Here is a 24,594-nt window from a genome sequence, read left to right as displayed (position 1 = left end):
ACTTGCATTGAATATTTTTTTTCACCTTTTCTCATAGAGCCTATGTGTGTCCTTAAATCTGAAGTGGGTCTCTTTTAGGCAGCAGGTAGTTGAGTCTTATGTGTTTTTGTTTTATTTTTACCATCCAGCCACTCTGTGACTTTTAGTGAATTAATCCATTCACATTTAGAGTAATTACTGATTGGTAAGGACTTACAAATGCCATCTTATTAAATTGCTTTCTGGTTGTTTTTATAGTTCCACTACTTTTTTTTTTCTCCTTCTGTTTCTGCCTACCTTTGTAATTTCATGATTTTGCATGGTGGTTTGCTCCATTCCTGTTTCTTTAACTTTAGTGAATTATTCTAGCTTTTTCCCTTTGTGGTTGCCATGAAACTTACATAAAACATCGTATAGATAAAATAGTCCCTCTTAACCTGATAGCAACTTTAATTGCACACAGAATTCTTCCCTTCCTCCCTTTTATATTTTTGATGTCACAATTTACCTTTTTATATTGTGTATTTTTTAACAAGTTAGAGTAGCTATAGATATTTTAATACTCTTTTTCTTTAACCTTTTTACATAGTTAAATCGTTGACCTACCATCTTATTACAGAACTAGATTTTTCTAAATCTGACTGTATATATACATTTACCAGTGTGTTTTATACTTTCATGTTTTTATGCCACTAAATAGCCTCTTGTCATTTCACCAGGAAGAACTATTTTTATCATTTCTTGTAAGATAGGTCTAGCCATGATGCACCTCCTCAGCTTTTGTTAGTCTGCAAAAATCTTTATTTCTCCTTTACATCTGAAGGACAACTTTCTTGGCTGGCAACTTTTTTTTTCCTTCCATAATTTTAAACATGCCATTCCATTCTCTCCTATCTTGTAGTGTTCCTGCTGAGAAATCTACTGATAAACTACTGGGAAACCCCCTAGTGGGGGTTTCTCTGTAGGGTACATTTTTTTCCTTTGGCTTCTTTAAGATTCTTTCTTTGTTTTTGATTTTTGACTGTTTCATTATAATGTGTCTTGGAAAAGTTGTTGTTGTTGTTTTCTTTGCACTGAAATAATAAGGTGATCTTCTAACTTTATGAACTTGGATGTCCAAGTATCTCCCTAGGTTTGGGAACTTCTCAGGTTCCCCCTTCTTCCTCTGGAATCCCATTTATTATAATCCCATTTATTCTAATATTGTGATCCCATTATTAGATTCCCATTTATTCTAAATGGGAATAAATGGAATCCCATTTATTCTAATATTTGAATGTTTGATGGAGGTCCCATTTATTCTAATCCCATTAGAATCCCATTTATTCTGGAATCCCATTTATTCTAATATTTGAATGTTTGGTGCAGGTCCATATATCATATTTCATCATTCTTTTTCATTCCTTTTACTTTGTTCTCCTCTGATTGGGTTATTTCAAAGTTTCTATCCTTGAGCTTACAGGTTTTATCTTCTATTTGGTCTATTCTGCTATTGATGTTCTCCACTGCATTTTTCATTTCATTTACTGAATTCTTCAGCTTCAGAATTTCTATTTGATTGTTTTTTATAACTTCTATCTCTTTGTTATATTTCTAATTTTTTCATGTATTGTTTTCCTGATTCTGTTGAATTGCCTTCCTGCATTTTCTTGTAGTTGAGTTTGTTGAGTTTGTTCAGTTTCCTCAAAAAAGGCATTTTGAATTCTTTATCAGCTAGATTGCAAAATTCCATGACTTTGAGTTATGGTTATTGGAGGATTATTATTATCTTTTGGTGATAAAATGTTTCCTTGATCCTTCATATTCCTTGTTGTTTTGCATTGCTGCTTTTTCATATGAAGTGGCAGACAACTCCTCAAATCTTTACTAGTTGTCTTCAGCTGGGATATACTCTTTGCTTGTCCTGTTACATCTGGTGTTTTATCTGACCCTGTATAGATACACCTGCTCCACACTTCTCTCTCTGTCTTATGGTGGAATTCTGAAGCTTTTATGTCTTCTTTGGTTCTTACAACTCACCAGCTGGCTGCTGGAAACTTATCTTTTGTTTTCCAAAAGGTGATGTTACAGCTTAAATTTGTGGTTTCTCCCTTACCCCTGAGACCCTGAGAGCACTGACCCTATTTTCCTGAGAGCACTCTATTTATTGGAGCTCACTTTCACTCTGGCACTCGGTAGCATACACAATGAACCAGCTTCAGAGTTGGGGGAGGTGTGACTTTAGCACTGAGGCACTAAGGATGCCCACAGACTTGGTGGGAGGATCCTCTTGTTAGGCTCTCTCAGAGGCTCATGGGGAGACTTCCTGCTGAAGTCCTGAGTGAAGTCAGCAAAAAAAAAAAATGCATCCTTTTGATACTCTTTGATGTTCTTACCTGCCTCTTTCCCAATCTTCTCCCTCCTCCCAGTCAGGGCAGTTCCATATCAGTATTCTGAGTGCTGCTGGAGTACTGAGTCAGTGTCCTGCACAGCTGAGGAAACCTAGAACTTACTGCTTTCCTTTCCCCTGTGAAAGGTTGCCACCAGCTAGGTCAACCCCAAACAATGGCGTCTTAGGAAAGGTGCCCATCAGCAAAGTTCCTCTTACCATCTCCAATGAATCTAAACATCCTTTCCCCTCCAAAAGAGTGTTGTAATTTCCCCTTTGGAAGTTGGATTTCTACAAAGTCTCTCTCATCCATGGGTTTTGCCCAAGTTAGCACTCTCCAGGTTTTTTCTGACCATGGCTGAGAGGGAAGTAGGGCAGGTCTTATGGCCCCTGCTCCTTTCACAGCCCATACCAAAGTCTGTCTTCCAATCACCAGAATCACAGGTGTTCAAGACTCCTCCTGGGTTCCTTGATATGCGGTGCTGGATTCTACAACTCCCACATAGGCACTTTGGATCATGGATGGAGATCTAATTAGTTGTTAAGAAAGGTGGACAAAAAAGAGGGAAGTCTTACACTACTATGACACCAATCTCACCCCTCCCCATTTCACATTATTTATATGTATCTCAGTTTTTCTGAATGGAAATCCAAGGTAAGCTTCAAAGGGGTATATGTTTCAAAATACAGAATAATTTATTAAAAATAACTTCTCTTTTATTTGTCTGAATATCTTAAACACCAGAGTCACTACTCTATATCTCCTGGTATAGTTATAAGAATTTAGTAATTTATTCATTCTTCCTACAATCTCTGTCTCTATAGAAGTGTTACCTGCTCTGACTGGATATGCAAGGTTTTCAGTCCCATTCCCTTCTGGGAATGGGACTGAAATGGGTAAGTTTAAAACTGTTTTCTTATAGATGTAGAGTGTGTATAGCATGACTTGTAATAGTCATCAAATACATCAGAGGAGTAAATTATTCCAGTTTCACCATTATGTGTCTCTCTTCTGGCTCCAAGATGCAGCAAAAATTCAAAGATCTGCATGTGTTAGAATTTGGAGATAATCATGGTAGTCAGGGCAAAACATAAACTGAATGGAATAAATTTGTGCTGAACCCCCAATTTTTTTCCTAAGTGATATGTATCTATTCCACATGATTTTATGCAAATCAAAACTGATTCAATAATCATAGTTAAAATTGCATCCAATGTTCTGTGCATTTTGCTGAGCTATTGAAATAATATTACACTTGCAGTCTTCCAAACCATATTTCACCCAGTCAGACTTAAAATATTGCTCCAGTATGCCATTATTCCTCTGAAGTGACAACTTGAAAGTGATGCCTTGCGTGTTTTAGAAGATGGGCTAAAAGTAGATTCAATAAACTGTTTAATTTATACCACATACAACATCATCTGGGGACAGTGTGCAATAAGGCAAAAAGGGAAGAAATAAATAGTGCTTCTGGCATTTCAGAAAATATGTGAGGTTGCCATAGGAACTATATTTGGAAGCCATAGGGACTATATTTTGTTTGCTGTTTGTACCTCAATTCCAAGAATTTGTCAGATTTTAAGTCTCCCTACCCACTTCAATTTGTACTACACCACAAAGTCATCTTGAAAATATTTACTATCAAATTTTGCCTTGTTTTCTTTCCAGTGGTTCATAACTGGGGTAATCTTCAAATGATCTGTGAATTTAGAAAACAACACACAATTTCTTCTTTTAATGTTAAGTTAAAGAGCCAAAGATATGTATTTTTTAATGCTTGTGTAAAACACATTGTATGGCAATTAGTCACATTTCGTTGATTATTTGAGATGAAAATATGGTAAGGCAATGTGTTATTCAAGTTTGCAAGGCTCACAATACCTTACAATGTATTGTCTCTGTTATATAATGGTTTATTATATCAGTAATTGTTTATTACATCAAAGAGAAACTCCATTTCAATCTGCAACACTATGTCTAATCAATTTCCTAATATATGGAGAAATAACTCAATACTTCCTGAAATATTACATATCCAAGTAGAATTTAAGGGGGTAATAAAACTAAGTGGTTTAATATTTCAATAATTTGAAACATTGAGAATGATTAGTTATATCAACATGCACAATAACAAATAAGAAAGCTGAGTACTAAACTGATGCAGAAAGTATGAAAATGTTATTGTTCATGTGTGTTTTTTGCCAAAATCAGAAGTTATATTTTAAGTACACATAACCTCACCAAAGGCTTTTAATCTTACAATAGTATTGTTTATCTAAGTTAAAAAAATGGCCTATATGTAAGGACTGTATTTCTTGGTATTTCCAACTGATTGAGGATTTACATTGGATCATAAATTCGACCTTCCTTTTTGGATGAGAAATGCTTTATGATTCTCATATTCACCTTCTGACACCTAAGCCATAGCCATAAAATGGAATAAAACAATTGCCCTCAGGTAAATGTCATATTCTATGACCACATTTTTAGAAAGTTATAAAGATGTTACAGAGGCACATTGCAAAAGTTGAGGGATACATTTACTTATAGAATCAGCTTAAATAACAGCTTAATATAATCTATTTTGTAATTGATATAACTAAAGATAATCATACTCCTCAAATATTTCATACATTGTAAATTTTTAAATACTTTAATATATTGTTTTATCATCTTTAGAAATGTTGTTCTCAAAATGAAATTAATTTAGAAATTGTTTTGCAAAATGTGAATTATAATTCCTGTTTATTCATTCTTTTTTTTAAAGATGAGCAAGTGTTTAAGACTATTTAATGGTTAATAGATTAAGAACTCATTATATTTAACAGATGTTATTTTTTATAAACTACTTAGGTTTAGAAGCAAGACTGATTTCTAAAACTATCAAAAGTTATTTTTCACTTATTTTTTTAAAGAAGTTTTAGGTTCAGAGCAAAATTGAGAGGAAGATCCAGAGATTTCCCATGTACCCTCTGTCTCTACACATCCACAACCACCCCAGTATCAATCCCCCACCAGCTGGTACATTTACTACACTGACACGTCATTATCACCCAAAACCCATTGTTCACATTAAGGTTCAGTCTTGGTGTTGTATATTCTATTGATTTAAACAAATGCATAATGACATGCATCCACAATTATAGTATCATATAGAGTATTTTCACTGCCCTAAAAATCTTTTTTAAATCCCCTAAAATATTTAAAAGACTTATTTATTACTAAATATGAAATATTTTATATAAGAAAAAATTTGATCAAGTTCTTAATCAATGACTGCCATAGCATTGGTTTGCTTTGATAATATAACATTCTTCCAACCTGGTGCAACTGAGCCAGCTTTTCCTGAGATTGCTGGTAAATCTGACACTTAGGTATGTCCAGCTAGAGTGGTTATTGCTAAAGGAACCAGAGAAAAAGCCTATAGAAAGCTGTTGACTCTTCATAGTTATTGCTTCTTTGTGTTCTGAGGATCTGTCTCTCACCACCTCTAACGGATAAAGCAGAATTTTTGCTGCTTCCCTACACCACCTACATCTTGCTCAACTTCACTTTAAGTGAACTCGAATCCACTGCTATATTCAGAGGAGAATTCTTAGAAACACAGTCCCAGCATAATCAAATTGAAATTGAACAATCTAGCACAAATACATAAGGATATGAATCTCACCATTTAACACTTCGTCTGCCCCCAATTCCTATTTATGGGTCAGTTCCCTCTCCATAATGCAGAGTGAATCTCTCTACACAGAAGCTCTTGACTCAGTGTCCAAGATTCCTGCAAAGATAGAATGTGAGGCTCTGAGTCATCCACCAGCACTTTGAATCAGAACCCAGGGACATGAAGGAATAAAGACTGAGTAAATTATTTCGAGTTGAAGTGGGCAGGGAGGAGGGGTTTGGGTGAAACAGTGGCACCTGAATTACCTTTCTGTATGCAGAAGGCACATAGATTATATCAGCAGCTTTTGTTGTTAAGATTGGCTTGCCTCTAGCAGTAGACATGTAATTTGTGGCATCTGTATCAGTGCATAATCAACTTTCATTGAAAGATTAAAGCTCCATCCTATGGACCTCATATATATAATAAGGGCTACACAGTATCTTTTCCTCTGTGATCATTTTTAATCTATTTTAAAATCCTTTTGAACCCCAAACTCTAACATTTTCATTTTTGAAATTTTTTATTGAAGTGCAACATCGATGCAGAAAATTGTACCTATCAAGGGCTCGATTTTTTTCTTAGTCACAACCAGTACACAGGTCAAGAATAGCACTAGTATTACTAGTACAACCATGGCCCCCGTGTGCCTTTTTAGCCTCTCCTGCTAAACGATAATAGCTATGTGGACTTCTTATAACATAGGTTAGTTCTTCCAGTTTTTTATTTTTATAATCATACAGTATATGTGCTTCAGTATCTGGCTTCTCTCCCTCAACATCATATTCTCAACTTATCCAAATTGTTGAGTGGCTGTAGTTAATTTATTTTCTTTGTCAAGTAATAATCAATTGGGTAAATATATATTACAATCATTTATCCATTCTACTCTTGATGAACATCGGGTAGTTTCCAGGTTCTTGCTATTATAAATTAATGAACATTCAAGTGCATGTCTTTGGTGGAAAAAATATACATATTCTGCATAATATGTATATTTGAACCCAAAACTCTAACATATAGATTATTTTCCTAGGAGTGGAGTAGTGAGGTCAAAGGAAATGCATATGTTGAGCTGTAGTACTTACTGCTAAATCGTTTTCAAAATAGATTTGTAGTGTGTTCCACTTATGCAAGTTAGGTAAAGTTGGTTAATCATGTTCTTCAAATGCACTATATTATTACTGATGCTTTTTTTGCTTGTTCTATCAGTTATTAAGAAAAGTATGTTAGGTGGCCCCCACTATCTTTTAAGTTCTGTCAACTTTTCCTTTACATAGATTAGGCTTACAGATTTATGACAGTGATTCCTCCATAGAGGATTAGTACTTTTATCATTATGGCATCTCTTTATTATCTCTAGCATGTTTCTCTTTCTAATGTATATGTCACAAGCCCAGCTATGTTCAGGAGAGCTGAGCTTCCAGGTGTTGGAATATCCCATTAGGACAATAAGCCAACATGAAGGTAAGAGAGAAACCTTTAATTGCTTTCTGTGAGAGTCTGTATAAGCAAGAGGCTAAATCAGAGAGAGCACTGATTCTTTCCCTCCCTCTTCCTTTCTATCTTCCCACAAGGAATAGCACAGGTGGATCAGCCCAGATGTGGGGTAGAGGAAGCCCTAAACAAAGTGATTCTGCAGTTTTATGGGCCTGAGTGAGGGCTGGGAGGAGAAGGAGGAGGAAGTTCTAATAGAGGGAAAAGTCTGATTACTGAGTTAAGTGGAGAAGCACCTTCCAGTCTACCATAAAGACATCTCAGCAAAGGCAACCGAGGAAGGCCTCCTACATAGACCTCAAGTAAATAGGCCTCCCAATGAAAACACCTGGGCTGGGATTGCAGCTGTGTGTAAGAGCAGGGCTGGCCAGGGGACCCTGAGTCCTGACTGCAACTCGGACCTGAGATGCACTCATTGTGCAGCAAGGCTGGTGCGGGGAGGGCAGCTCTCGCAGTGGGCCTGCCAGGTAGAGCCTTTGTAAATGCCTACGGTCAGGCCTGGGAACATCACACAGAGAGCTGGACTCCTCGCAGACCCACTGAGTTAATATAACTCCACAATGATGTTTGTTTTTTTGTTTGTTTGGTTTGTTTCGGTTTATATTTGTAACAGAGAAGAACAAACTTGACTCCATATTGAATCTATTCCTTTAGCTCTAAGACTTGGGCTCTGTTGCCTGTGCTCAGTCCTGCTGGCTCTGCACCTTCGTAAAAGAATGTTGCCTATAGCCTGAGATATACAGGATAGCCCATTCTCAAGGCTTTAAAGACATAACACTTTGAACAGAGTATAACATTTGTCTTGATGGAGGCTTACAGTAATATCGTGACTTGACCTACGTACACAGCAGCAAGAACAAAGGATTCCTGCACCAAGAAGTTTTCAACAACCAGCAATACCCCCTCCTCTTTTAATATAAAGAAGCCTGAATTCTAACTCGGGGAAGATGGTTCTTTGGGACACGAGTCCACCATCCATCTTCTCGGTCTGCTGGCTTTCCGAATAAAGTCACTATTCCTTGTCCCAGCAACTCATCTCTTGATTTATTGGCCTGTCGTGTGGCACACAGGATGAGCTTAGACTCAGTAACATATTTACATGGTATCTTTTTTCCTCAATTTACTTTCAAGCTTTTTGTGTCCTTATAGTTGAAGTGTATCTCCTTTTCACTTCAAACTTTAGAAACCCAGTCTGACGTTCTCACTCTATTACTTGTAGTATTTAGTTGAATTATATCTTACGTAATAACTGATAAATATATACATATCATATATATGAATTGATGAATATCTGACAGTTAATTTTCTGTCTCTTTTATGCTGTCTTTCATCTATAATTTGTTATTGTTCCATGTTTATTTCTCTGTTAAACATTAGGCTATACAATGTTTGTTCTTCTTTTGAAATTATACCAGAAATTTAATATGCATCCTTGACATATTGTAATCTAATACAATAATTAGTACTGTTAATTATCCCTTGAAGAAAATGGATATTTTCACCCTTACTGCTCTTATTATTTATTCACTTTGTCTTTACTATTCAGCACTCTTACACTGATGTGTCTTTCATGGCACTTTTTGTACTTATTCTTCTAGGCGTTTACTATGCTTCTTGACTCTATTTAAGTTGCACACATTTTGAAAAATCTTTGGTTGCTATTATTTTGAGTATTGTTCCTGCACTTTTCATATTCTCTTCTCCAATTCCAAGAATGTTGGGCTTTTCCACTCTTTTACGCACATCTCTCTCTCTCTCACTCCCATTCTCTCTCTCTTTTTAGGATGTGGCACTCTTCATGCCCACACCATAGCACTTTATGTTACATTTTCTAATGGCCTGTCTCCAGTTCAATAACAAATCTTCTGTCATGTCTAACGTGTTTTTAAAATGTTTTAATGGGACCTTAATTTTACATATTGTAATTATAATTTCTAGAACTTCTGTTAAATGCTTTTGTAGATTCCAATTTATTAAATAATTATACAATTATCAAATATGTTTGTAGATTATACTTATTCCAATTATCTAACTTTCTTCAATTCCTCTTCTATTTTCTCTATTATTTTCTACATATATTGATTTTGTAACTCACAGTTCTCTTATAGTCCTAATTAGCTAACTTCAATGTCTGGATTCCTTGTGAATTTCTTTATATTGTCTGTTTATACTCTTAATTTTTTTTTTTTTAAATCAGATTTATCTCTCGTTTGGCAAGCCTGGTGGTTTAATTACATGGAAATCATATGTTAATGTTATGGAGGTTCAAATGATAATATCTTTCTCCTTAGTTGGCTGACTCTTCTGTTAGGCAGAAAATGTGGTTTCTGAATATTTTGATAAAATTAGAGATTTTGTCAAGTCAAGTCTAGGCTGCATTTTTGCCAGAATTCAGCAACTGTACTAAGGGAAAAACTAGTAACAGCCTAGAGTCTCCCCATTTTTTTTGGAAACACTTCTGATCTCTCTGTTCCTCTGCATTGTCTATATTTGATTTTGTGCTTAGATCCTTGGCTCCTTGCCCACACTCAAATCAGAACAAGCCCCCAGGGTAAAGTGGATGCAAAAATTACCTCTGTGAGATTCTCCCCTCTTTAATTTTATAGCAGCTAAATGACAGCACTTTCGGATGAATTAAGACCAATATATTCTCTATTTTATTGGGTATTCTTAATTGTTGACTAGACTACTTGAATGCCACAAACCACTTCAGCTCACTTGTAAACTGAAGTTCTCATCTAGGGAAATTTTCAATGTCAATTTTAGAACACCCCCTTCTCCCACTAAAACCCAGGATTTACCTGGATAGTTTGGAGAAGGACGCAAATCACTACCTGTTTATTTTTATTGTAACATCTTTATTAGAGTATAATTGCTTTACAATGGTGTGTTAGTTTCTGCTTTATAACAAAGTGAATCAGTTATACATATACATATGTCCCCATATCTCCTCCCTCTCGTTTCTCCCTCCCACCCTCCCTATCCCACCTCTCTAGGTGGTCACAAATCATCCAGTTGATCTCCCTGTGCTATGCGGCTGCTTCCCACTAGCTATCTATTTTACAATTGGTAGTGTATATATGTCCATGCCATTCTCTCACTTTGTCCCAGTTTAACCTTCCCCCTCCCTGTATCCTCAAGTCCATTCTGTAGTAGGTCTGCATCTTTATTCCCGTCTTGCCCCTAGGTTCTTCATGACCATTTTTTTTTTTTTTTTTTAGATTCCATATATATGTGTTAGCATACTGTATTTGTTTTTCTCTTTCTGACTTACTTCACTCTGTATGACAGACTCTAGGTCCATCCGCCTCACTACAAATAACTCAGTTTCGTTTCTTTTTATGGCTGAGTAATATTCCATTGTGTATATGTGTCACATCTTCTTTAACCATTCATCTGTTGATGGACACTTAGGTTGCTTCCATGTCCTGGCTATTGTAAATAGTGCTGCAATGAACACTGTGGTACATGTCTCTTTCTGAAATATGGATTTCTCAGGGTATATGCCAAGTAGTGGGATTGCTGGGTCATATAGTAGTTCTATTTTTAGATTTTTAAGGAACCTCTGTACTTGTCTCCATAGTGGCTGTATCAATTTACATTCCCACCAACAGTGCAGGAGGGTTCCCTTTTCTCCACACCCTCTCCAGCATTTATTGTTTGTAGATTTTTTCATGATGGCCATTCTGACCAGTGTGAGGTGATACCTCACTGTAGTTTTGATTTGCATTTCTCTAATAATTAATGATGTTGAGCATTCTTTCATGTGCCTGTTGGCAATCTGTATATCTTCTTTGGAGAAATGTCTATTTAGGTTTTCTGCCCATTTTTGGATTGGGTAATTTGCTTTTTTTTATATTGAGCTCCATGAGCTGCTTGTAAATCTTGGAGATTAATCCTTTGTCAGTTGCTTCATTTGCAAATATTTTCTCCCATTCTGAGGGCTGTCTTTTCGTCTTGTTTATGGTTTCCTTTGCTGTGCAAAAGCTTTTAAGTTTCATTAGGTCCCATTTGTTTATTTTTGGTTTTATTTCCATTTGTCTAGGAGGTGGGTCAAAAAGGATCATGCTGTGATTTATGTCAGAGATTGTTCTGCCTATGTTTTCCTCTAAGAGTTTTATAGTGTCTGGCCCTACATTTAGATCTTTAATCCATTTTGAGTTTATTTTTGTGTATGACGTTAGGGATGTTCTAATTTCATTCTTTTACATGTAGCTGTCCAGTTTCCCCAGCACCACTTATTGAAGAGGATGTCTTTTCTCTATTGTATATTCTGGCCTCCTTTATCAAAGATAAGGTGACCATATGTTTATGGGTTTATCTATGCACTTTCTATCCTGTTCCATTGATCTATATTTCAGTTTTTGTGCCAGTACCATACTTTCTGGATTACTGTAGCTTTGTAATATAGTCTGAAGTCAGGGAGCCTGATTCCTCCAGCTCCATTTTTCTTTCTCAAGATTGCTTTGGCTATTCGGGGTCTTTTGCATTTCCATACAAATTGTGAAATTTTTTGTTCTAGTTCTGTGAAAAATGCCATTGGTAGTTGATAGGAATTGCATTGAATCTGTAGATTGCTTTGGGTAGTAGAGTCATTTTCACAATGTTGATTCTTCCAATCCAAGAACATGGTATATCTCTCCATCTGTTTGTATCATTTTTAATTTTTTTCATCAGTGTCTTATAGTTTTCTGCATACAGGTCTTTTGTCTCCTTACGTAGGTTTATTCCTAGGTATTTTATTCTTTTTCTGGCAGTGGTGAATGGGAGTGTTTCCTTAATTTCTCTTTCAGCTTTTTCATCATTTGTGTATAGAAATGCAAGATTTTTGTGCATTAAATTTGTAACCTGATACTTTACCAAATTTATTGATTAGTTCTTACAGTTATCTGGTAGCATCTTTAGGATTCTCTATGTATAGTATCATGTCATCTGCAAATAGTGACAGTTTTACTTCTTCTTTTCTGATTTGGATTCCTTTTATTTCTTTTTCTTCTCTGATTGCTGTGTCTAAAACTACCAAAACTATGTTGAATAATAGTGGTGAGACTGGGCAAACTTGTCTTGTTCCTGATCTTAGTGGAAATGCTTTCAGTTTTTCACCATTGAGAATGATGCTGGCTGTGGGTTTTTCATATACAGCCTTTATTATGTTGAGGTAAGTTCCCTCTATGCCTACTTTCTGGAGGGCTTTTATTTAAAATGGGTGTTGAATTTTTCAATAGCTTTTTTGGCATCTACTGAGATTATCATATGGTTTTTAGCCTTCAATTTACTAATATGGTGTATCACATTGATTGATTTGCGTATATTTAAGACTCCTTGCATTCCTGGGATAAACTCCACTTGATCATGGTGTATGATGCTTTTAAAGCATTGTTGGATTCTGTTTGCTAGTATTTTGTTGAGGATTTTTGCGTCTATGTTCATCAGTGATATTGGCCTGTAGTTTTCTTATTTTGTGACATCTTTGTCTGGTTTTGGTATCAGGCTGATGGTGGCCTCATAGAATGAGTTTGGGAGTGGTCTTCCCTCTGCTATATTTTGGAAGAGTTTCAGAAGGATAGGTGTTAACTCTTCTCTAAATGTTTGATAAAATTCACCTGTGAAGCCATCTGGTCCTGGACTGTTTTATGTTGGAAGGTTTTTAATCACAATTTCAATTTCAGTGCTTGTGATTGGTCTGTTTATATTTTCTATTTCTTCCTGGTTCAGTCACGGAAGGTTGTGCTTTTCTAAGAATGTGGTCATTTCTTCCAGGTTGTCCATTTTATTGGCATAGAGTTGCTTGTAGTAATCTCTCATGATCCTTTGTATTTCTGCAGTGTCAGTTGTTACTTCTCCTTTTTCATTTCTAATTCTATTGATTTGAGTCTTCACCCTTTTTTTCTTAATGAGTCTGGCTAATGGTTTATCAATTTTGTTTTTCTTCTCAAAGAACCAGCTTATAGTTTTATTGATGTCTGCTATTGTTTCCTTCATTTCTTTTTCATTTATTTCTGATCTGATCTTTATGATTTCTTTCCTTCTGCTAACGTTGGGGGTTTTTTATAGCTACTTTTATTTTTATTTATTTATTTATTTTTGGCTGTGCTGGGTCTTCGGTTCGTGCGAGGGCTTTCTCCAGTTGCGGCAAGTGGGGGCCACTCCTCATCGCGGTGCGGGGACCGCTCTTCATCGCGGTGCGCGGGCCTTTCACTATCGCGGCCCCTCCCATTGCGGGGCACAGGCTCCAGACGCGCAGGCTCAGTAGTTGTGGCTCACGGGCCCAGCAGCTCCGTGGCATGTGGGATCTTCCCAGACCAGGGCTCGAACCCGTGTCCCCTGCATTAGCAGGCAGACTCTCAACCACTGCACCACCAGGGAAGCCCTGGGGGTTTTTTGTTCTTTTTTCTCTGATCACTTGAAGTATAAGTTTACATTGTTTATTTGAGATGTTTCTTGTTTCTTGAGGTATGATTGTATTGCTATAAACTTCCCTCTTATAACTACTTTTGCTTCATCTCATAGGTTTTGGGTCATTGTGTTTTCATTGTCATTTTTTTCTAGGTGTTTTTTGTTTTTCTCTTTGATTTCCTCGGTGATCTCTTGGTTATTTAGTAGTGTATTGTTTACCTCCATGTGTTTGTATTTTTTACATATTTTTTTCCTGTAATTGATATCTAGCCTCATAGTGTTGTGTTCGGAAAAGATGCTTGATATGATTTCAATTTTCTTAAATTTCTTAAATTTCTTAAATTTACTGAGGCATTTATTGCATTTTTCATCGTTTTTTACTTGCTCTTTCGTTCTTCTAGATACTTGTTAAACGTTTTTTGTATTTTCTCCATTCTATTTCCAAGATTTTGGATCTTCTTTATTATCATTACTCTGAATTCTTTTTCAGGTAGACTGCCTTTTCCTCTTCATTTGTTTGGTCTGGTGGGTTTTTACTTTGCTCCTTCATTTGCTGTGTATTTGTCTGTCTTCTCATTTTTCGAACTTACTGTGTTTGATGTCTCCTTTTTGCAGGCTGCAGGTTCATAGTTCCTGTTGTTTTTGGTGTCTGCCCCCAGTGGGTAAGTTTGGTTCAGTGAATTGTGTAGGCTTCTTGGTGGAGGGGACTGGTGCCTGTGTTCTGGTGGATGAGGCTGGATCTTTTCTTTCTGGGGGCAGGACCATGTCCAATGGTGTGTTTTCGGGTGTCTTATTATGATTTTAGGCAGCCTCTCTGCTAATGAGTGGGTTTGTGTTCCTGTCTTGCCGTTTGTTTGGCATAGGTTGTCCAATGCTGTAGCTTGCTGGTTGTTGAGTGGAGCTGGGTCTTAGCGTTGAGATGGAGATCTCAGGGAGCACTTTCACCATTTGAAATTATGTGGGGCTGGGAGTTCTCTGGTGGAAAATGTCCTAAACTCAGCTCTCCCACCTCAGAGGCTCTGGCCTGATATGGGGCCAGAGCACAGAGTCCCTGTCAGCCACTCAGCTCTTTTGGGAGGTCTGAGGTCTTCTGCCAGCGTTCAGTAGGTGTTCTGTAGGAGTTGTTTCACATGTAGATGTATTTTTGATGTATTTGTTGAGGGGGAAGGTGATCTCCACACCTTAATCCTCCACCATCTTGAAGGTCCCCCTGGTGGCATCTTTAGGATTATCTATGTATAGTATCATTTCATCTGCAAACAGTGACAGTTTTACTTCTTCTTTTCCAATATGTATCCCTTTTATTTCTTTTTCTTCTCTGATTGCTGTGGGTAGGACTTCTAAAATTATGTTTAATAATAGTGATGAGGGTGGACATCCTTGTCTTGTTTCTGATCTTAGAGGATATGTTTTCACTGTTTCACAATTGAGAATGATGTTTGCTGTGAGTTTGTCATACATGGCCTTTATTATATTAAGGTAGGTTTCCTCTATGCCCACTTTCTGGAGACTTTTTATTATAAATCGGTGTTGAATTTTGTCAAAAGCCTTTTCTGCATCTATTGATATGATTGTATGTTTTTTATTCTTCAATTTGTTAATATGGTGTATCACATTCATTGATTTGCATATATTGAAGAATCATCCCTGGGATAAATTCCACTTGATCATGATTTATGATCCTTTTAATATGTTGTTGGATTTTGTTTGCTGGTGTTTTGTTGAGGATTTTTGTATCTAAATTTATCAGTGATATTGGTCTGTAATTTTCTTTCATTGTAGTATCTTTGTCTGGTTTTGGTATCTGGGTGATGGTGGCCTCGTAGAATGAGTTTGGGAGTGTTCCTTCCTCTGCAATTTTTGGAACAGTTTGAGAAGGATGAGTGCTAGCTCCTCACTAAATATTTGATAGAATTCACCTTTGAAGCCATTTGGTCATGGACTTTTGTTTGTTGGAAGATTTTTAATCACAGTTTCAATTTCATTACTTGTGATTGGTCTGTTCATATTTTCTGCTTCTTCCCAGTTCAGACTTAGCAGGTTATACCTTTCTAAGAATTTGTCCATTTCTTCTAGGTTGTCCATTTTATTGGCATAGAGTTGCTTGTAGTAGTCTTATATGATGCTTTGTATTTCTGCAGTGTCTGTTGAAACTTCTCCTTTTTCCTTTCTAATTTTATTGATTTGAGTCCTCTCCCTCTTTCTCTTGATGAGTCTGGCTAAAGGTTTATCAATTTTGTTTATTTTCTGAAAGAACCAGCTTTTAGTTTTTTAGATCTTTGCTATTGTTTTCTTTGTTTCTATTTCATTTATTTCTGCTCTGATCTTTATGATTTCTTTCCTTCTACTAACTTTGGGTTTTGTTTGTTCTTTTTTCACCAGTTCCTTTAGGTGTAACGTTAGAATTTTATTTGAGATTTTTCTTGTTTTTTGTTGTAGGATTGTATTGCTCTAAACTTCCCTCATAGAACTGCTTTTGCTGCATCGCATAGGTTTTAGATCATGTTTTCATTGTCATTTGTCTCTAGGTATTTTTTTATTTCCTTTTGATTTCTTTGACGATCTGTTAATTATTTAGTAATGTATTATTTAGCCTCTATGTATTTGTGTTTTTTTACAGATTTTTTTCCCTGTAATTGATTTCTAATCTCATAGCATTGTGGTCAGAAGAGATCCTTGATATGATTTCAACTTTCTTAAATTTACCAAGGCTTGATTTGTGACCCAAGATATGATCAATCCTGGAGAATATTCTGTGTGCACCTGAGAAGAAAATGTAATTTGCTGTTTTGGGATGGAATGTCCTATAAATATTAATTAAATCTATCTGGTTTATTGTGTCATTTAAATCTTGTGTTTCCTTATTAATTTTCTGTGTGGATGATCTGTCCATTGATGTTAGTGAGGTGTTATAGTCCCCCACTATTATTTTACTGTCGATTTCCTCTTTTATAGCTGTTAGCATTTCTCTTATGTATTGATGTGCCCTGTGTTGGATGCATAGATATTTATTATTGTTATATCCTCTTATTTGTTTGATCCCTTGATCATTATGTAGTGTCATTCCTTGTCTCTTGTAACACTCTTTATTATAAAGTCCATTTTATCTCTTATGAGTATTGCTACTCCAGCTTTCTTTTGATTTCCATTTGCATGGAATATCTTTTTCCATACCCTCACTTTCAGTCTGTATGTGTCCCTAGGTCTGAAATAGGTCTCTTTTAGACAGCATATACATGGGTCCTGTTTGTGTACCCATTCAACCAGTTTATGTCTTTTGGTTGGAGCATTTAATCCATTTACTTTTAAGGTAATTATCTATAGCTACGTTCTTATTACCATTTTCTTAATTGTTTTGGGTTTGTTTTTGTAAGCCCTTTTCTTATCTTTTTTTTCCCACTTAGAGAAGTTCCTTTAGCATTTGTTGCAGAGCTGGTTTGGTGATGTTGATTTCTCTTAGCTTTTGCTTGTCTGTAAAGCTTTTGATTTCTTCATTGAATATGAATGAGATTCTTTCTGGGCAGAGTAATCTTTGTTGTAGGTTCTTCCCTTTCATCACTTTAAATATATCATGCCACTCTCTTCTTGCTTGTAGAGTTTCTGCTGAGAAATGAGCTGTTAACCTGATGGGAGTTCTGTTGCATGTTATTTGTTGTTTTTCCCGTGTTGCTCTTAAAGATTTTGGTTTGTCTTTAATTTTTGCCAATTTCATTACTGTGTGTCTCGGTCTTCTTGGATTTATCCTGCCTGGGACTCTCTGCTCTTCCTGGACTGGGTGGCTATTTCCCTTCCCATGTTAGGGAAGTTTTCAACTATAATCTCTTCAAATATTTTCTCAGGTCCTTTCTCTCTCTTTTCTCCTCTGGGACCCCTATAATGCAAATGGTGGTGTGTTTAATGTTGTTCTAGCGGTCTCTTAGGCTGTCTTCATTTCTTTTCATTTTTTTTCTTTATTCTATTGTGCCACAGTGAATTCCACTATTCTGTCCTCAGGTCACTTATCTGTTCTTCTGCCTCAGTCATTCTGTTATTGATTCCTTCTAGTGTATTTTTCATTTCAATTATTGTATTGTTCATCTCTGTTTGTTTGTTCTTTAATTCTTCTAGGTCTTTTTAAAACATCTCTTGCATCTTCTTGATTTTTGCCTCCATTCTTTTTCTGAGTTCCTGGATCATCTTCACTATCATTATTCTGAATTCTTTTTCTGACAGTTTGCCTATCTGCACTTCATTTGTTTATTTTTTTCTGGGGTTTTATCTTGTTCCTTCATCTGGTACATAGTCCTCTGCCTTTTCATTTTGTCTATTTTTCTGTGAATGTGGTTTTTGTACCACAGTCTGTGGGATTGTAGTTCTTGCTTCTGCTCTCTGCCCTCTGGTGGATGAGGCTATTTCTAGTATAACTTATTCTTATGTTATGAAATTTCTTGGAGAAAGATAACAATGTGAACATATATTGTGAGCTAATTTGTTTAACTCTTTTACATTTAAATATCTTTTACTCTTACATATCTCTTGAAATAATAAGTGGGACATAAAAATATGAAGACCAGAAACATCTATCACTGCTGTGAACTTAGAATTGACCCAATTCAGAAATATCAAATACATTCTCCTTGATACAGCAGAAGTGTCCCAAATAATATCCTAAAGTCCAATTCATAGCTGCCTTTTAATAAGAGCTTACAGTGACTCAAAAAAAATAAAAATAGAGTAGCTATACAGAACCCACCCAATAAGTTGTTCTGCATTGACGTGGCATCTTTTGGGTGAAAAAAAATAGCAGATTATATCTTCACTAAAAGAAGAAACGTCTCCTTATGCACATATGTATTTAGATCCATTTTCTCATAGTTTGGACAAAGAAGAGAGATTATTTTTATGCTAGATTTCTGAAGATTTTAAAATAAGTATGACAATATTTTACCATTATTGCTTAAGATTTTCTCACAGGAATCCTGGACAATGTGAATATAAAAAGGTTAAGTTCCACTCCATTTTGTATGTTCTGTAGCATTATATACATTTGGTTGTATAATTGGTTGCTTCATCACACTTGTAGGTGTTAACTATAGATGATTAGGGAACAAAGCTCATGCCTGTGTGTGTTCTTGGTGCTAGAATAACAAGTCTGAATCCATCAGAAGCCACAGTTATGTTGCCTCTTAACATAAAATCCTTCACTGTCTTCCCACCTCATTCAGACTTAAAATTCAGCACCCTTACATTGTCCTACAAGTTTCTCACAATCAGAATCCTCCAACACACATCATTACTTGGACCTCACCTCCCTTATCCCCCTTGCTCACTTCATTCAGCACCACTTGCCTTCTTTCTGTTCTTCCCTCACTACAGGCACAATTCTGACTCATTTACCTATAAAGGGCCTTCTTCAAATAGCCGTCTGCTTGGTTTCTGTCCTCAATTCCATTACTTCTTTGATAAACTGTCAAGTGCCCAGTGAAGCATCCTCTGACCACTCTATTTAAGATTGAAAGTGGGCCCCAACTTTCAGTGTCCTCCTTCTTAGCTTGATTTTTATTCTTAGCACCCATTGTTGTATATATACTGTATATTTTATTATTTATTACACCCATGTCCATCTTGCCATATTAGAGTATAAGCAACATGAATACAGGGTTTACTAATTTACTGCTTTATTCCCTATTTATTATCTATCTCTTGACCATGTCCAACACCACGTGGTGTTCAACAAACTTCAATGAATAGTTTACAATAAATATTCCCTCTAATGTAGGAAAAAAATGCATTTGTGTACCCAAAATAACTTTATAGATGCTTGAACACCTATAATATAAATTTACTTTAAATTAATTATTAAGATTTTTTTCCTTAATTCACTGAGTAACCTATTAGTAATAGTATAAAAATGTGTGAATAAAACACACACACACACGTATGAATTACCTCAGTATTTAAATACATATGAAATAACTCATTATTTAATTGAATCCCCAAAGTACATATTTCAGAAAACCTTTAAAACTAATTTCAAATATGAAATAAGAATTAGTATTAATATGACTATTTTACCAATGTAAAAAAATACCAGCAACATGATATTTTTAAGCACCAATACATGTTCAGATAAAGACCAACTTTATAGAATAAAATCTATGAATTCTTTGATGCATTTATGGGTTTTATGGTATCAAACAGAGACATCACAAAATAGATTGGAAAGATTGACTTTAACAGGTGCTGAGGTGAAACTAATGCAATCCATATAAATATCACATTCACTATTAAATATCTATTAAAAAAGAAAGAAAAACATAATAAAACTTGAGGAATTGGTAGATCACATTATCTTTTCATTAATTGGTTAATAGTTTAATTTTCCTCATTATTTTTTTATTGGTCTATCATGCATCCAGGTCAATTTGGGTATTCCTAGTTGACTATTTCTTAGGGATATACTTATTAAACCAATTTGCATTTTTGAAAAGTAATTTCCATAAATCTATCTCATTAAAAACTAACACACAAACATATTAGTACTTGCAATCCGTTTCTCACCACTGATACTCTTCACAAATTCTAGGCACAGAACATTCTACCTCTAATGATCATAGACCAAGAATGTCTTTCTCTTAATGTTGTTGAAAAGCCAAAACAAATTTAAATGCAAAATTTAATAAGGTTTCTCTAAGACACTTATACAATAATTATGGATGTACATTTGAAAGTGGCCAAAGTAGATTTTCCTTAAGATTCTAAAATATTGGTATAAAATTGTCTTTGAATTTTTTTTAACATTTCAACTTTTGATAACATTTTTCTTTTAGGACTTGTTTACCACTTATTTATTTATTTCTGCCTTTTTTATTTGTGATCGAAACAGAAAATTATATTTCTTTAAGTGATAGCAATGAGGATATATTTTTATGCTATTGTTTTAAAACTTTTTCAAATACTTTTTTTAAATTAGTAATTTCTAAAATAAATTCTGTATATTTTAATTCTATTCTTCCCATGGATTTTTGGCTTTAGGAAAATTATGCTTAATTATGGAGAAGTGTGTCTCATGTTTCTTTTCTATTTCCTCATTCACATTAAAACTTTAACACTAATTTTGGTTCCTAATTGGAGAAGAAAATTCTCAGCCAATTGAAGCAGCAGTGGCAGAAATAGGAAGATGTTTTGGATATGAGTATTTCCATTAGTAAATTAAAAATAAAATAAAATAAATAGTTTCTGTGGAAAAATACAAACTAATTCAGAGTGAAAATAATGCTGGCAGTCTTGAGGACTGTGCAGGTCTTTGATTAGAGGTAGCTGTTTTTAACTGGGATAGACCATATCAAATAAACCTCCTATAATTGTTTATTCTTTCAATCATAGGTGGTGAATTTTTACAAAGCAAATTATTTTTCCTTATCCAAAATGAATTTCCTATGGCATTTAGCAAATTCTGATCAGTTTATCTTCTGAAATGTTGATGTGTATTTGTTGTGAATTCAAAGCATTATTTGAATATTTCTTCATAGTCATCCTTAAGGTTCAAAGGCTGCCATATACATCAAATATTCTTTGAATAAAGAATGATGTGATAATGAGGGGTAAATATCCTTAGCAAATGCACAGGATATAATAGGTATTTGCTCCTTGACCTGCTTCAAACAAAAAATGAGGACAAAAGGAAGAATGAAGAGAGACTCTCAGGCATTAGATCAAGCAAGTTGGTTTCCTTGCTAAGTAAACAATTTAAAGCTTCTCATTACTTCTCAGTGTATGTTCTTAAGTCATTTCCCAAGAGTTCAAAGCTGATTTCTCTGACTAGGTATCAAAGTATCAGACAGTATCTTTTCTAAACAAAATTACTTAGACTATGAATAAAACTGTTGGGCATAAACCATGCTACAGCTTTTTAAATTTGTGATGCAGAGGTTTTATCAGACCTACACATCTCATATACACATCCCCAAAATTATATATTACAGAGTTACAGAACAAATCATTTTCCCAATTTCAATGTCTGATTCAATAACTAAGTAAACCTTCTCATTATTCTGGAAGTTAAACAACTTTCCTTCCAAGCATGATGTACATAGAAAACAGATTGGTTGGAATTTTTATTCTTTTATATATTTTGTTCATGAACTTCTATTTGGTCTCTTGATCTTACCCAATTACCATCCTTATTTTTCTGAATTTTGTTGTGAAATGTTCATTTGCAGCAGCTGTTTTATTCTGGATTATCATTGCAAATTGCCATTATTTATACCTATTTCCATCTTCAGATTTATCTGCCAACTTTAACCAGAATCACTATTTCTAAGAAAGTTTTAATTAAAATAATTAAGAAAAATACACACCTGTTCAGATTTTTAGCATTCTACATATGCTTAAATAGATGAAAATGCTTTCAAATATTCAAGCCTATATAACTCTTTGGGTTCCTTGTCCCCCAGGCTTTTATATTCACCTTTTCCTCTTAATCCAAATAAAATGATTACAGTTTTCATCCCAGGTCCTATTGAAAATCTCCCATTACCATTAACAATACTTCTGATGATGCCTGAAGAATTGGTTATGGTTTTCTATGACTTCTCACACCTAATACCTGTTCCTAGGCCTAGTTTCAATTATCACCTTCCAGAGCTGTCTTCTTTCCCTTCTGTTCTGCCCATATATTTTTTTCTCCTTACCTGTAATTCCTAAAATAAATAAATAAATAATGCAAGTTTATAGCGGTGACACTTTGAACATTTGAGAGTAACAAGAATGTAGTGGGAAAGTAGAGATTAAATCTGAAATCAGAAAAAGGACCAGATTAAATACTAGCCATCAGTATTTTTCCCAGTTTCTCCTTCATCTGTCATCTTTGACAATTTGTGTTTCTTACCATTTATAATTCTCCCCAATCTAACCTTTCCACTATGTCCTGGGTATTTCTTCCTCTCAACAGCCATTTCCAAATTCCCAAACATGCCTTTTCTGTAGCATTTGGAGATGCCAATTAATACATTCTTTATTGTATTATATAAGGTGACATAAATCTTAACCTGCTTTACTTCTTTTAGTATACCTTCTTTCCCTACCCAGATAAACAACAACAACCAAAACAAAAAACAAAAAACGAAAAAAAACAAGCAAGTAAAAACCATTAACAGTGTTTATCTAAATTACTCCTAGAGGGACTTGCCTGGTGTTCCAGTGGTTAAGACGCTGTGCTTCCACAGCAGGGGGTATGGGTTCAACCCCTGGTCTGGGAACTAAGATCCCATCATCCCACATGCTGTGTGGTGCAGTCAAAAGATGAAAAAAAAAAAAATTAAAAAAAATAAAATGCAAAGATAGTCATAGCAATCCTTTAAAACAAACAAATAAATAAGTCCTAGACATGAATCACCCTTATCATAATCACTTAAAGGTTTAAAATGCAACTTATCCTAGACTTTATTTGAGATCTTTAAGATGTTGGCACAGCAATCTGCCTTTCAATGAGTTGGCAAGGTGATGATCAAAACCGCCTAACATTTGACAGTCACCTATGTGAAAACAAGAGCATTTCTCTCTCTTCTAAGAATTAACGGTATCCTCTTTAATTCTCTTCTTCAAACAGCAGATAGCCTTATGTCTTTTTATCTCTTAAACAGTTTCCACTCGTTTGAAGCACGGAACTCTAGAAAATGTTTCTTTTAGTATTTTGAAAAATAATGATAATAAATGGTATAAAATTTTTGATAATCACAATTATGTAAGTGAAATTTTGCAATAAAAATGACACAATGAGATCTTCATTATTTGTAATTTACCACATGATACCTATTCATCACTTATACCAAAACACTTAAAGTGTTTACTCTATACAAATCATTGTACTAGACTTTATGAGAATTCAAAACTGCCCTCCTGAACCTTACAGTACAAGGGTGAAGACCCAGTACAAATATGCAAATTGTTATCAAACCAAATACAATCTGATAACTATTATTGAAATAGCCTACAATGACAATTTTATAAATAGAGAAAATGTTTCAGTGGTATTAAGGATGCATAATTATTTTTTAAGTTATTTTTAAACTAAAGTGTTTGGACGTTTGCAGATGGTGATGAAAAACAAAAGATGGAGACAGGAAAAGAGCATGCTTGAGGAACAATCGGTTAGGAAACAAACATCATTGTTTGAGGATTAAATGAAAATGTATATAAGAGTTTAACAAATTAAGTGATTCTTAAGCAAATATTATTCTATAATATTAAAGTAAGTAAATATTATTTTAAATTACCTGATAGATAAGTATGGGGCTATAGTGAAGCAAGTGAGTTATTGATTGCAGTTTTAATACCAAAAAATCTATATAATCAATATAATTTTAAATATAAATTATAAATATAATATAATTTTAATAAATCAAATGTTGAAAATATATAAATGCTAATGTCAAAATTATTGAAGTGTTTGCAAAATTCAACAACCACAAGTGATTTGATAAAAAATATTAAGGTGCAAAGATATTTGACATGTGAAATATTTACCATAAATTACAGATAAAAATTCTGTCAATTCTGAGTACAATGCACAATTTTTCTTGTAAGTAGAAACGTCTCAAAATGATAGTCACATTGGATAAATCTTTCAATAAAGCTCTTTATTCAGTTTTTTAAATGATAAATTATATAACTAGGTAAATTTAACAGAGTAGCTACTGCAATTGATAATTT

The 24,594-nt window shown here is 34.7% G+C and overlaps 1 long non-coding RNA gene across 1 annotated transcript in view; it reads left to right on the top strand.

The window, feature by feature from the left end:
- Window positions 1-24,594, top strand: part of LOC309628614 — a 49,059-nt gene that overhangs the window by 20,718 nt on the left and 3,747 nt on the right. Inside the window, exon 2 of the long non-coding RNA XR_014244584.1 lies at window positions 23,976-24,032. This is a non-coding gene — a long non-coding RNA (uncharacterized lncRNA). The remainder of the gene's footprint in view (window positions 1-23,975; window positions 24,033-24,594) is intronic.

Source organism: Balaenoptera borealis, assembly GCF_965194805.1.
Source record: "Balaenoptera borealis genome assembly, chromosome: 4".
In the NCBI taxonomy this organism is placed as follows: Eukaryota; Metazoa; Chordata; class Mammalia; order Artiodactyla; family Balaenopteridae; genus Balaenoptera; species Balaenoptera borealis.
Note: the sequence above shows the minus strand (reverse complement) of the source record. Positions and strands in the feature narration are given on the sequence as shown.